Source organism: Humulus lupulus, chromosome 4 (genome assembly GCF_963169125.1).
Source record: "Humulus lupulus chromosome 4, drHumLupu1.1, whole genome shotgun sequence".
NCBI classification, from domain to species: Eukaryota; Viridiplantae; Streptophyta; class Magnoliopsida; order Rosales; family Cannabaceae; genus Humulus; species Humulus lupulus.
Genome location: NC_084796.1, coordinates 24,673,777 through 24,686,879, shown reverse-complemented (window position 1 = coordinate 24,686,879; position 13,103 = coordinate 24,673,777).

Sequence of the window (13,103 nt, the reverse complement as noted above, 5' to 3'; positions counted from 1 at the left end):
AAGGAGGAATAATTATCAGAAAAATTTGGTAACTTTTCTTTAGCCTAAACTATGTTAAGCTTTATTTCCTTCAAATGGAAATATCATTTTCAACATTTTCTTCATGAAATAAGATATTCTAACATGATCAATTCAAATGACTTGCCCTTTCTAATTTTCTGCTGTACAGAGCTTCTTCATTTCACTTTCCATATACATGGAATTGAGACATGACATTACATGTACTTCAGCCCTTAAAAAAGTTAAAACAAACATAATAATAAAGGAGATAATGGTTGTGACATTTTTTTTTAAAAAAAAATAGTCAAATAAAGTCAGATATAGCATGCTTCCATACATGGATTTTTACGGGCTAGCTAGTTATCCAAATTAAATGCCTGATATGTAAAGAAAGTTATCAGAGATAGGGAAGTTTTGACATATTCTTTCATATTTGTTTGTGGCAAATAGAGAGTTCAAAGTTTGTCACCAGGGGTCATATAAAGGGTTCTTAGTTAGATTATTTCTGTAATAATCAACAGTTAAAAGAAGAAAAATAACATAACTTAGCAAGCACTTATTATCATTTGGTGCTGAAATTGCTTGAGATGAACCAGAATAAATCATTGGTACAAGACAAAGTGGTACTTTCTTCCGAATGACAAGCTTAACAGTATCACTCATATCCAAATTTCCTCTGTTTGACCATGAGGTAACTCCCATTCAAACCAGTAAAGAAGATTGGGTAAAACATAATCAATTTCTACCATTGCAAACATAATCCCAGGACATGCCCTTCGACCCACACCAAATGGGATGAACTGGTTATGTTGACCCTTGAAGGTCAACTGAGTTGTTGTTCAAATATCTCTCTGGGACAAACTCTCTTTCCCACATCTGGGGTCTCTTTGAATGGCCCAAGCATTGATCAAAACTCTTATATTGGGTGGAATGTCATAACCTGCCAGCTTAGTACCAACGGTTGATTCACTAGTGATCATAAATGGAGCATGTAACCTCAAGGTCTCTTTGATTACACATTTCAAGTACTCCATTTTATCAATATCAGCCTCATCTATCTTTGATTTGTTCCCCACCACTCTCCTCACCTCTTCTTGAGCTTTCTTCATCATATTCGGGTTTTTCCCAATCTCAGCCATTGCCCATTCCATGGTTGATGCACTTGTTATCTGTACCACCTACAAACATGTCCTAAAATTGAGAAGAAGAAAAAAGCAAGTCATAGTATCAAAATTGTAGGAAACAACAAGATTGAGATTAGATATTAAGAACATCTCCAACCTATACATTAAAACTTCCTTTTCTTTATTTTTGAAATTATGTTTTTAGAAATTACCAAATTAATTAAACCAAGTGAATTAATTAAAGTGCGGAATGGTAATTAAATGTTGAAACAGATTTCAGATCTGTTGGGACAGAATATGAACTTGTCACGACAGAAACTGAACACAATAAAAAGACAGTGCAAAAACAATAAGGAACACAACGAATTTTTACAAGATTCAGAAACTCTTTTGGATAACCTACACCTTGAGGCCACGCCCAGAGAATAAAATCAATTAATAAAGATTCACAAGTACAAAATATTGACTTAAACAATACAAGACTCCCTCTTGAGATTTGCCGCAACTTTGTTGTACTTCTCTTCACTAATATGATTATGATTGAAACACTCAACCACTTGAACTCCCTTCAATGGCCAGTGAGTGCTTGCATCCTCTCGACATAAGGCTTGTAAAAATCCTCTCCCGAAGACTATGAGAATTGTGTTCAAATTACAACATGTATTCACTCATGAAAGTGGTATAAACTCACCACAAAAACTAAATACTCATTTTACTACAAGATCGCGTGAATACAATGATCTTGAATACAAACACTACTACAAAAAAGACTTTTTAGGACTCGCGGGGCGCGAGTCCTCTATTTGAGAGCCTTAAAAAACTGGGGTATTTTAGGACTCGTGTTGTGAGTCCTAAAAACAATGCGAGTCCTAAAAAGTTTTCATTACTACAAAAAAAAACTTTTTAGGACTCACAATGTGTGTCCTAAAAAATTTCTTTGAGTACCATTTAATTAATTATAATTTTATTTTATAAATCAATATTTGGGTAAAATGCCCAATTTTTTTTTAGATTTCATTATTATTGAATGAATAATAAATATATACTTATATATTTAAAATAAATAAATTATAGAAAATATTAGAAATATTCCTATGGTTAGCTGAATGAATATATTAAAGATACTCAAAAACCAAATCAAAGAAAACATTCTTGAGATAACTAGCAAACATTAATCTACACCATTAATATTATATGATTATATACAATCAACATCAATAGCATATCCGAAACTTTTCCATGGACATACAGATCCAAACTAAAATTTTCCATTGACATAAAGATCCAACCAAATACAACACCTGAAAATCCAACCAAACACAACCAGCCACCACCTGAAAATGAAGACCCGACTGCACCCACCACCTGAAAATGAAGACCCGCTTGCGAGCCACCGCCTCTGTGAGCCACCGTTGCAGCGAGCCCCTCCGCGAACCACTGTTGCAGCGAGTCACCGCCTCTGTGAGCCACCGTTGCAGCGAGCCCCTTCGCGAGCCACCGCCTCATCGTGAGCCTCGAGCCACCGTTGCAGCGAGCCTCTCCGCATCTGCTTGAGTGAGCCACAGATCTCGTCGACGGCGTCCATGTGCGGCCAGGTGCGAGTCTGAAACTGAGGGATACGCATGGAAAGGCTGAGGGAGAATAGAGGGTCGGCAGGGCAGGGGAGAAGAGAGGGTCGGCAGAGGCAAGGGAGAAGAGAGGGTCGGCAGGGCAGGGGAGAAGAGAGGGAAGAGAGGGTCGGCAGGGGCTGAAGCTTTTACGGTTAGGATTTAGTTTATTAGGTCAGATTTTTTTTTAAATACAATATTTGGGTATAACCCCAAATAAATAAAATTCAATTTTCATTTCTTTTTTTAAAAAATAAAAAAAAAATCTGTTTTTTTAATTTAGTTATTAAAATAAAGCATTAATTTATTTATTATTTTTTACTTAAAAGTTTTTAGGACACCCAAAGTGAGTCCTTAAAAGTCACCACTAATATTACACTTAAATTTTCTATTAAGGTTTTTTAGGATCCACATATGTTTTTAGGACACTCATTGCGAGTCCTAAAAACAGTTTTTAAGGAAAATTAGAGGGAATTTGAATTTTTTTTAAATTTAAACTTCTAGGATACACATAAGTTTTTAGGACTCGCAATGCGAGTCCTAAAAACATTCAACGCGAGTCCTAAAAAGTCCAGGAGGTATTTGTTTTTTAAAAAAATCTCAAATATTTAGGATACACATAGTTTTTAGGACTCGCTCCACGAGTCCTAAAACAAATTCTTTAAGGACTCGCATTTATGTGAGTGTCCTAAAAATGTGTCCTAAAAAGGTTATTTTGTAGTAGTGAAACAAGGAACTCTCACAAATATTACAATTTACTCACAAACTATGCACCAAAGAGTTCACTTTTTCTCAAGGCCTTAGAAGCCTATTTATAGAGTCAATTTTCGTGCTCAGAAAGGCTGAGAAATAATCTCCTAATAAAAGCAAGAATATTTGAAGATATTCTTGATTAATGAAGATTTTCTATGTTTAGATGATTCTGATCCGACAGATACGGATTTGGCGGGGAAAGCTTTACCTGTGTCAGATCAAATTGCTCGAGATAGAAATAACATTAATTGCTTCAAAATTTTAGTTTCCTGGAGTTTATTACCTTGAGCAGTACGAAAAATAAAAGACAAATATTCCATAAATGATTTTGAGTAAGCACATAATATTTGCTTTATATAACGAAGATACAACTTCTATTTATAAACATATTGTGATAAAATCAAGCTATATAAGGAATTATATGAAAACCTTACAAACTAATTCAAGCTATTAAATTCGAAAATCACAATAATGAGAATTTAAAATTATCTTTTAAATAAAAAGATATTTCTATAAAATTTGCCAATTTCAAGATTTACGATCTCCCCTTTGGTAATTTTATAAACAAGGCATATCTATTTTTTTTTTTTAAAGATATTGCATAAAACAAGTGAGTGCTTAAATTTACAAATAGTGAAAAGAGTCTCGAAATGACTCCCCTTGCCAAAAATAACCAAAGCACATGACTAAAACAATTAACAAAAATAATGAACAACTGCAGGACAAAAAAACATAATCAAAGTACCAAAAATAGAGTTACTCCTCCCCCTCATTGTCTAAGAAAATGCCAAAGAACAAAGGAAACTAAACCAAAACAAAGACACATTTAGTGTTCTTTTACATTTATTGAAAGCAAATAAAAATAGATGGAAAAGAACGGTAACTGTCATGGAGCTGGAGTGGTAGATGCATTGATGATTGCCAAAGAAGCTAGAATTTGACGTTGAGTATCCTCCATGGCAGTTAAGTGCTCAGAGAGACTGGTAGTACCTGTATGGACAGAAGTAAGAGTAGTCTGAACAGTAGAGGAGTCAGGCTCGTCATCTCCAGACCCAGAAGCAGCCAAATTAATGCCCTTGACCTTTCTAGCTCTGGAGGTGTAACCACGACCTCGGGTCTTCATGGCTGCTAGAAGAAAAACAAAAGGAGACACACAAAGAACAAAAACCTAAAAAATTTGGGCACAAGAGAGCGAGAAAGAAAACAAGAAACACTTAGAATCAAAAAGCCAAAAGGAATCAGAATATATAGAGAATTCGGTGAACAAATGATGCAAGTTCGAAAATGGGTAACTAAAAAATGGGTAACCGAATTTAGTGTGATAAATGTAAAAATATCTCCTTTTTAAAAAAAAATATTCTCTCACACCTCAAAATTGGAATTTTTTACAAGATTTTGAATATAATGAGATAAAACAAATCAATTGCATTTATTATTTTTTTAATAATTTTTTTTGTTTCAAATTTGATTTGTATTTAGTACTCGGTCAACAAGGAATTGAATTTTTTTTATTTTGAAGAAAAAATGCCGAAAATAAAAGGTTACATTGTCATACCATATGTGTCCATGTAAATGCCAAGTCCTGTTCAAGATAAACAAGATAACCATTTTCTTCAAAAATTAGAAGAAAAAAATGAATTATAATTAAAATACTAAGTGATAATGATAACCATAATTTGAAAAAGAATATACCAATCACAAAAAATATTTTAATAAATTCATTATGAGTATGAGTCTTACAGCATTCTTACACAGTCTAGTCAACAAGCATTTGTGTGTGCATGTGTAATCAATTTGGCATTTTAAAGCTAGGGTCATTGCCCATGTTTGACAATTGTAGCCTTTTTCAAATTGTAATCATAATGGAGGCTACAACTCTTATACTGATGGTAGCCCTTTACACTGGTAGAGTATCCTCTAATATAATTGCTAATTACTTGGTACCAACTTACTCATTGTCGACTTTCACACATCAGTATAGGTAGCTCTTTTCCAGAATGGAGCCTGAAAAAGAAACTAGATTAAGGAGTGCTCATACTAAAACGGACATAATGATTTGATCAAATATAAATTGGATGGTCTATAATTTTTCAAATATGGTTTTTATTCCTCATAAAGTATAAGAATTATAATGTTCATTTCCCAAAAATTGGAAAAATAAGGTCATCAAATTTCTTCCAAACAGAACAAGAGATTTACATAATCACATATGCAAGGCAAGACAATCAATTATTGGAAATTTCAAATAAAACGAACCCCCAAGAACTTCCTGAGGGAATCAAATCTGACCGTGTCTAATGCTTTAGTAAAAATATCTGTAATTTGTTTGTTAGTCTTAACATATTCTAAAATCAGAGTTTCATTTTCAACAAGTTCCCTGATAAAATGATGACGAATGTCAATATGTTTGATGCGAGAGTGCTGAACAAAATTTTCAGAGATATTAATAGCACTTGTATTATTACAATAAATGGTTAAAGTTTTAAGATCAAACCCATAGTCAACCAACATTTGTTTCTTCCACAAAAGTTGAGTACAACAGCTTCCAGCAGCTATGTACTCAGCTTTGGCTGTTGACAAGGTGATGGAGTTTTGTTTTTTACTATGCGAGGAAACCAAATTGTTTCCTAAGTAAAAATAACCACCACTTGTACTTTTGCGGTCATCAGTGTTTCCTGTCCAATCTACATCACTATAACACACAAGGATAGAGTTTGTTTCTTTGGCGTACCAAATGCCTAAATCAAGAGTATTATTGATATAATGAATAATTATTTTTACAGCAGTCACATAAGACTCCCTGGGTTTCCCTTGGAAGCAAGCACACACTCCAACACAAAAATATTTTTCATGGAAAATTTTCAAATGTTTTCCCAATAGACATGGTTCACATTTATCAAAAGAATATTTACTTAAATTCGGTAAATTATGAACATGACTCACACTTCCAATTTTTCTCAAATTTTCAAAATCCACATGACCATGTTTTTCATGACACAAATTAGTATCACTGCTTGTATTTGTGTGACAACTGTGTGATTGAGATAATGTGTAACAACTATCAATATATTTATAACCCTTCAAAACACAATTTCTATCTTGGTCAAGAACAAAATAATTATCATGAGAAAAATTTACAAACAAGTCTTGGTCACAAATTTGATTTATACTAATTAGATTAGTTTTAAGTCCATCAACCAAAAGAACATTTTGCAACTTTGGTAGTCCTTCAGAATTTAGATTGCCACAACCAAGTACCTTACAAGACTTACCATCTCCAAATGTGACTTCCCCATTTTTCAAAGTCTTGAAGTCAGTGAGTATGCTTTTATTGCCCGTCATATGCCTAGAACAATCACTATAAAAAAATCAAGAGTTAGAAGCACATGTTCTAAGACAAGTAAAGGCAGCAAGACATTTGAATTTTTTCTTCACCCAAACTTTCTTAGGTGGAGTCTTTTTCTTCAAGTGCATTTGTCTCAAATAACCATAATGATTAAAGTAATTTTTTTGAAGAAAATTCATCAAGGTAAAATATTTAGGTCGAATATGACCTTTCAATCCACATAAATGGAAAATTGGAATAAAATGACCAGTTTTTTTAATCTGGAAATTTCTGGTCTGTTTCTCATGTGTTGTGACAGATTGCGAAGATGAGACCACATGAGTCTGAGTAGAACCTGCAGAAGGGTCAGTCGTCGAAACAACAGGAAGATTTCCAGAAATAAAAATTATTTTTCCTTTATGTTTAGATCTATTTGATCCTAACCTAGAAAAATCACAAGATTTTTTACCTGCAAGCAGAACATCATCCAAAACCATAGATCTATGATTAAGCATTTTGACACCTTTCAATATTTGATCAACTTCATTAGACAAACGTTTGATTTCAGAATCTTTTGCAACAATATCAATTTCATATTTTTTAACAAGAGAGTCAAATTCTTCATTTCTCTTCTTTCAGACTTTGTTATTGTTTACCATCAAATGGTTATCTGAACACACTTTCAACCATTGATCGTGCATGATTTTGTATGATTTTTTCAAGGAATCCTCATCCAAATCAGATTCATTCGAATCACCATGGAAACCGTCATCTGTTGAAATAGTATTATTTAAATGAACAAGGTTCTCATTCATCTGCACAGAATAAGGTAAGCAAGAAAAAACAGAAGTTAAGGCAAGATTATAATTTTCTTCCTCATCATTACTTTCAGAGTCCTGGTCACTCCAAGTGGCTGCCATGACCTTCTTATTTTTCTTCAAGGTATTAGCACATTTAGATTGACTATGTCCAAAACCTTCACACTCCCTGCATTGAATACCTTTTTCATTAGTAGATTCAAAAGTTTTTAAAAAATTACCACCTTTGGAGGATTTAGACATGTTTTTCTTGTTACCAATATTTTTCATAAATTTCTTATTTTTTTTTTGATAACAAGATCATTTCATCATCATCTTCCTCATATGATCTTTCCATTTTCTCTTTGGAAGATTTCAAGGCAATCGATTTTTCCTTCACAACAATTGGATTCTCTTGTTGGCAGTTCTTTTGATTAAGTTCAAAAGTTCGAAGAGATCCCATCAATTCTTCAACTTTCAAGGTGTCAAGGTTCTTTACCTCCTCAATGGCTTTGATCTTGGATTGAAATCTGTTAGGAAAATATTTAACAATTTTCCTAACCAAAACAGAGTTAGACAACTTTTCTCCTAAAGCAAAATATTCATTAGCAATGTTAGAAAATTCTTCATAAAACTCAGTGAGGGTTTCTTTTTCATACATGTGAAGGTTTTCAAATCTTGTGGTCAACATTACAAGCCTAGATCACTTAACATCAGCGGTTCCTTTAAATTGAGTTTGAAGGATTTCCCAAGCATCTTTGGAAGACTCACAAGATGAAATCAATTTTATATAACTCTCACCAACAACATTAAAAATTGCATGTAAGGATTTATTATTATAAATTGACAGTTTATCTTCTTCATTAGACCATTCAAGTTCAGATTTTACCTGTGTCTCACCAGATTTCGAATCTTTCTCGATAGGTGGTGTCCAACATGTCAATATTGATCTCCAAGCCTTTTTCAAGGAATTTGACAAAATCTTTCATCCTTACTTTCCAGTATTGATAGTTAGTATCATTCAGCAATGGAGGGCAAGTTATAGATCCACCTTCTATAAAGAAAGACATTTCACAAGAAACAAAATAAACGGAAAAACACAAAATCTCACTAAGAGTTTAGTGACCCGCTCTGATACCAATTGAAATTATATTTTTAGTAATTACAAAATTAATTAAACCAGGTGAATTAATTAAGGTGCAAAATGGTAATTAAATGTTGAAACCGATTTCAGATCTGTCGGGACAGAATACGAAATTGTTACGACAGAAACTGAACACAATAAAAATACAATGCAAAAACAATAAAGAACACAACGAATTTTTACAAGGTTCAGAATTCCTTTTGGATAACCTACTCATTGGGGCCACGCCCAGAGAATAAAAACCAATTAATAAAGATTCACAAGTACAAAATATTGGCTTAAACAATACAAGACTGCCTGTTGAGATTTGTCGCAGCTTTGTTGTACTTCTCTTCACTAATCTGATTCTGATTGAAATGCTTAACCACTTGAACTCCCTTCAATGGCCAGCGAGTGCCTGCATCCTCCCGACATAAGGCTTGTAAAAATCCTCTCCCGAAGACTAGAAGAATTGTGTTCAAATTACAACATGTATTCACTCATGAAAGTGGTATAAACTCACCACAAAAACTAAACACTCATTTTACTACAAGATCACGTGAATACAATGATCTTGAATACAAACAAGGAACTCTCACAAATATTACAATTTGCTCACAAACTATGCACCAAAGAGTTCACTTTTTCTCAAGGCCTTAGAAGCCTATTTATAGAGTCAATTTTCATGTTCAGAAAGGCTGAGAAAGAATCTCCTAATAAAAGCAAGAATATTTGAAGATATTCTTGATTAATGAAGATTTCCCATGTTTAGATGATTTTGATCCGAAAGATACTGATTTCTCGGGGACAGCTTTTCCTGTGTCTGATCAAATTGCTCAAGATAGAAATAACATTAATTGCTTCAAAGATTTAGTTTCCTGAAGATTATTACCTTGAGCAACATGAAAAATAAAAGAATAATATTCCAGAAATGTTTTGAGTAAGCATAGAGTGTTTGCTTTATATAACGAAGATACAATTTCCCTTTAGAAGCATATTGTGATAAAATAAAGCTATATAAGGAATTATATGAAAACCTTACAAACTAATTCAAGCCATTAAATTCGAAAATCACAATAATGAGAATTTAAAATTATCTTTTAAATAAAAAGATATTTCTATAAAATTTGCCAATTTTAGGATTTACAATTTTAAAGACAAAAAACATGAAAATTCCCACTCCAACCGAGATATAATTTCATCTTTATTATGAAGATATACAATGTGCACCTTCAATATTGAAGGCAACACTATTACTTTAAAGGCAAAACAATCCTACCAAAAATACTCTTAATAATTCTATTTAAATACATTTATATCCTTATATATTATGTGTTTTAATTATTTATTTGCATAATTATATTTATGTTTAATATTTTATTTTAAGATGTATATTATACTAATAAATTAAATAAATAAAAGTATACATAACATGAATAAATAACAAAAATAAAAAACAATAACTTATCAAAATTGAAATTACAAAATGAAATGAAATATAATTAAAAAACAACAACAACAATTTTATTTTTATAAAAAAAATAATAATAACAACAAAATAGTTATACTACCAACATAAACTAGGATCATCATTTAATAATCTGGAAGATCATTATTAGATCCTCCAATATCATTAAAATAATGACCCATACTATTAGAAGTATGTTGAGATGCTTGGCCTTGTTGAGTTCTTCTCTGCAAAATCTTGATTTGTTTCATTTTTAAAATGCTCACGTAGGATCGGATCGCTAATCAAATTTAAATGTTTAGCTAAAATTTTATGTTCTACTAGATATGGAGCCATATATAATGCTCTTTTCTCATTTTGGGCTTGTAACATTTGAATTTGATAATTTTGTTGCCTATATGCACTACCTTTTTTTTGTTTTTTTTGTTTTTTTTCAGAATTTCAATAACTTGTCGTTGTTCTTCCTTAATAGTGTCAACAATAATTGAAGTTTGCTCTTCACTTTTCCTTTTTCATTTTGCTTTCTTTACTCCAATTGGTCATTGAGTAGAACAACCACCAACATTCTCATCATTTATATTAAGAGAAAATGATGATAGTCTAGGAGATGCTGATGTTGGAGACGTTGTAGTGGGAGATTTCTGATTGTATAATTATCATTTGTGCGAGGAATATGCTAATTTACAAAATTAGTGTATAATTATTATTGTACTCTATGTCTTTTTTAATTTAGATGTAATGTTATTTTTTTTTAAATGTAATGTTTAATTTTCATAATAATGTAGCAATTTAAGTTAAGTCCATTAATATTTTTTTAGTGTTAAAATTATTATCACTTAATTATATATGTTAATTTTAATGTATAAAATTAATATTTATTAATTAGTTAACTTATTTATTGATGATTAAAAAGAATAATTTTTTTTTTTTTTGAAGTAAAATTTAAAGTAGTGATTGAAGATGAAATAGTACTTTAAAGTTAAAAAGGTGAAAAATGGAGATAAATTTGATTTCAAATGAAGTTATGGTTGAAGATGGCCTGCGTACTAATAAAATTGCTTTGATGTTTTCATTAGTGAGATTGATTTCAAGCTGGCCTTTCTGATCGCGAAAATATGATACGCAAGTATACGTAATCGATTCAAGTAATATAGATAGTAAATAAAGTATCGCTCCCACAAGGACTATCAACCAATTACCAATAAATGCTTTTAAATTTCTATTTGGCTGTCGAAAATAAAGTGATTTCTAAACTAAGACTTAAAATTACAATAAACTTTGCAAAAATAAAGATTGATTCAATAATTAAAAACCTAGGGTGTTAACTTCATCAACTTTTCATTCTATTAATTTTATTAATCAATTCTAAATTTCTTTCTTCCTCTTCTTATAGCATGTTAACATAAATCGATTCCTCTTCTTTTTCAAGATATAAGATCTCAACCTATATGCAGGTTTTCTACATCTCTGTGATAAACTTAAACATACAGCAGGCATTAAGCATGAAAACCTAATTACTACACAAGCCATATAGGTACTTTCGTCCAATATGTAACCTTTGCCTATATAATGATAATATATTCAATTCTCATCTTTCAAATTTTGGATCAAAATCATAAATCAAGCAAATATTGATTAGGTATTTACTAGCATTAAGCAAACATTATATAGATTAGAATAAAGAAGAAGAATCAATAGAACATCATAATAAGATTAAATAGAAATCCAAGTGACTACATTAAACCCTAGATATAAGTGTTTAGTTCATATCAGACATGACTAAAACAACAAAATAATTATTCAGAAACATAAAATTCAAAGACTTGAAGAAGAAATAAAAAATATAAAAGTGCAGAAAAACTAGTCTCAGAATCAAATTTAATTTCTAAACTCGTAAATAAAATTTGACCTAGCCCTAATTGGAATAATAAAGTCCGAATTTATACTAAAAAAACACGAATTCCTTTTTTTTTTCATAGGCGGGCCGCGACTTGGTCTTTCCTAGGTCGCGGCCCATGTCATTTTTAAGGCAATTCAAATTCAAATTAGGTCTTCAGGCGCCGTGACCCAAGCATAGCAAGTCGCGGACCGTGTGTTGATGCACCGCTTGGGTTCGCCTCTGATTTCCACTAGCACCGCGACTTATAAGAGCAAGTCGCGTCTTTAATTCCCTTTCAGCAACCCAACCTCTGCCTTGACTAGAGTCGCGACCCTTAAGCCCATGTCGTGACTCTAATTTTGTTTTTTTCTTTCAAATTTTTATCCTTTCAATGTCCTTCCTTCATCAACCTCTCATTATAACTCACCCTTAGCACCGTTTTGAGTCAAGCAACCACTGAAAGCTCTTTTTTTTTTCACTATTTCCTCTCCTTTTCACATTTATCTCATGATTCAACGCACCAACCTACAACAAATACAAAACAAGCGTAATCTTGCACAAAACAAACATGAATACTCAAGATTACCACAAAACACATCCTAAAACGACACTAAAATGAAGTTATCACTTTCTTCTGAAGAGAAAGAAGAATATCCACAAGATCTTTCTCATTAGATTCTTCACCATTTCTCAGCTGATATTCCTCTATGACTTGATCAAGTAGAGCATGAAATGCTTCAGCAGTTTCTCTTAGTCTCCCATTGAATCCTGTAAAAACATCAAGCCACCCCAAGTAAGGAAAAAAATCTTGAAAGTTAAATGCTCCCATGAGTTCCATTGCTCTCCTAGCCAAGTCTCCAAAACTCTCCTTACCATCTTCCTTAATACACTTTCGACCGAGTGCAGATCTTGAAACCAAATTGCTTGCAATATTAACAAAGATCTCACTTAGATTAACTAAAGCACCACCACCACCATCTGGGAGCAACACCTGCCAACATCTTTAATCATCTCAACCACTTTTGCA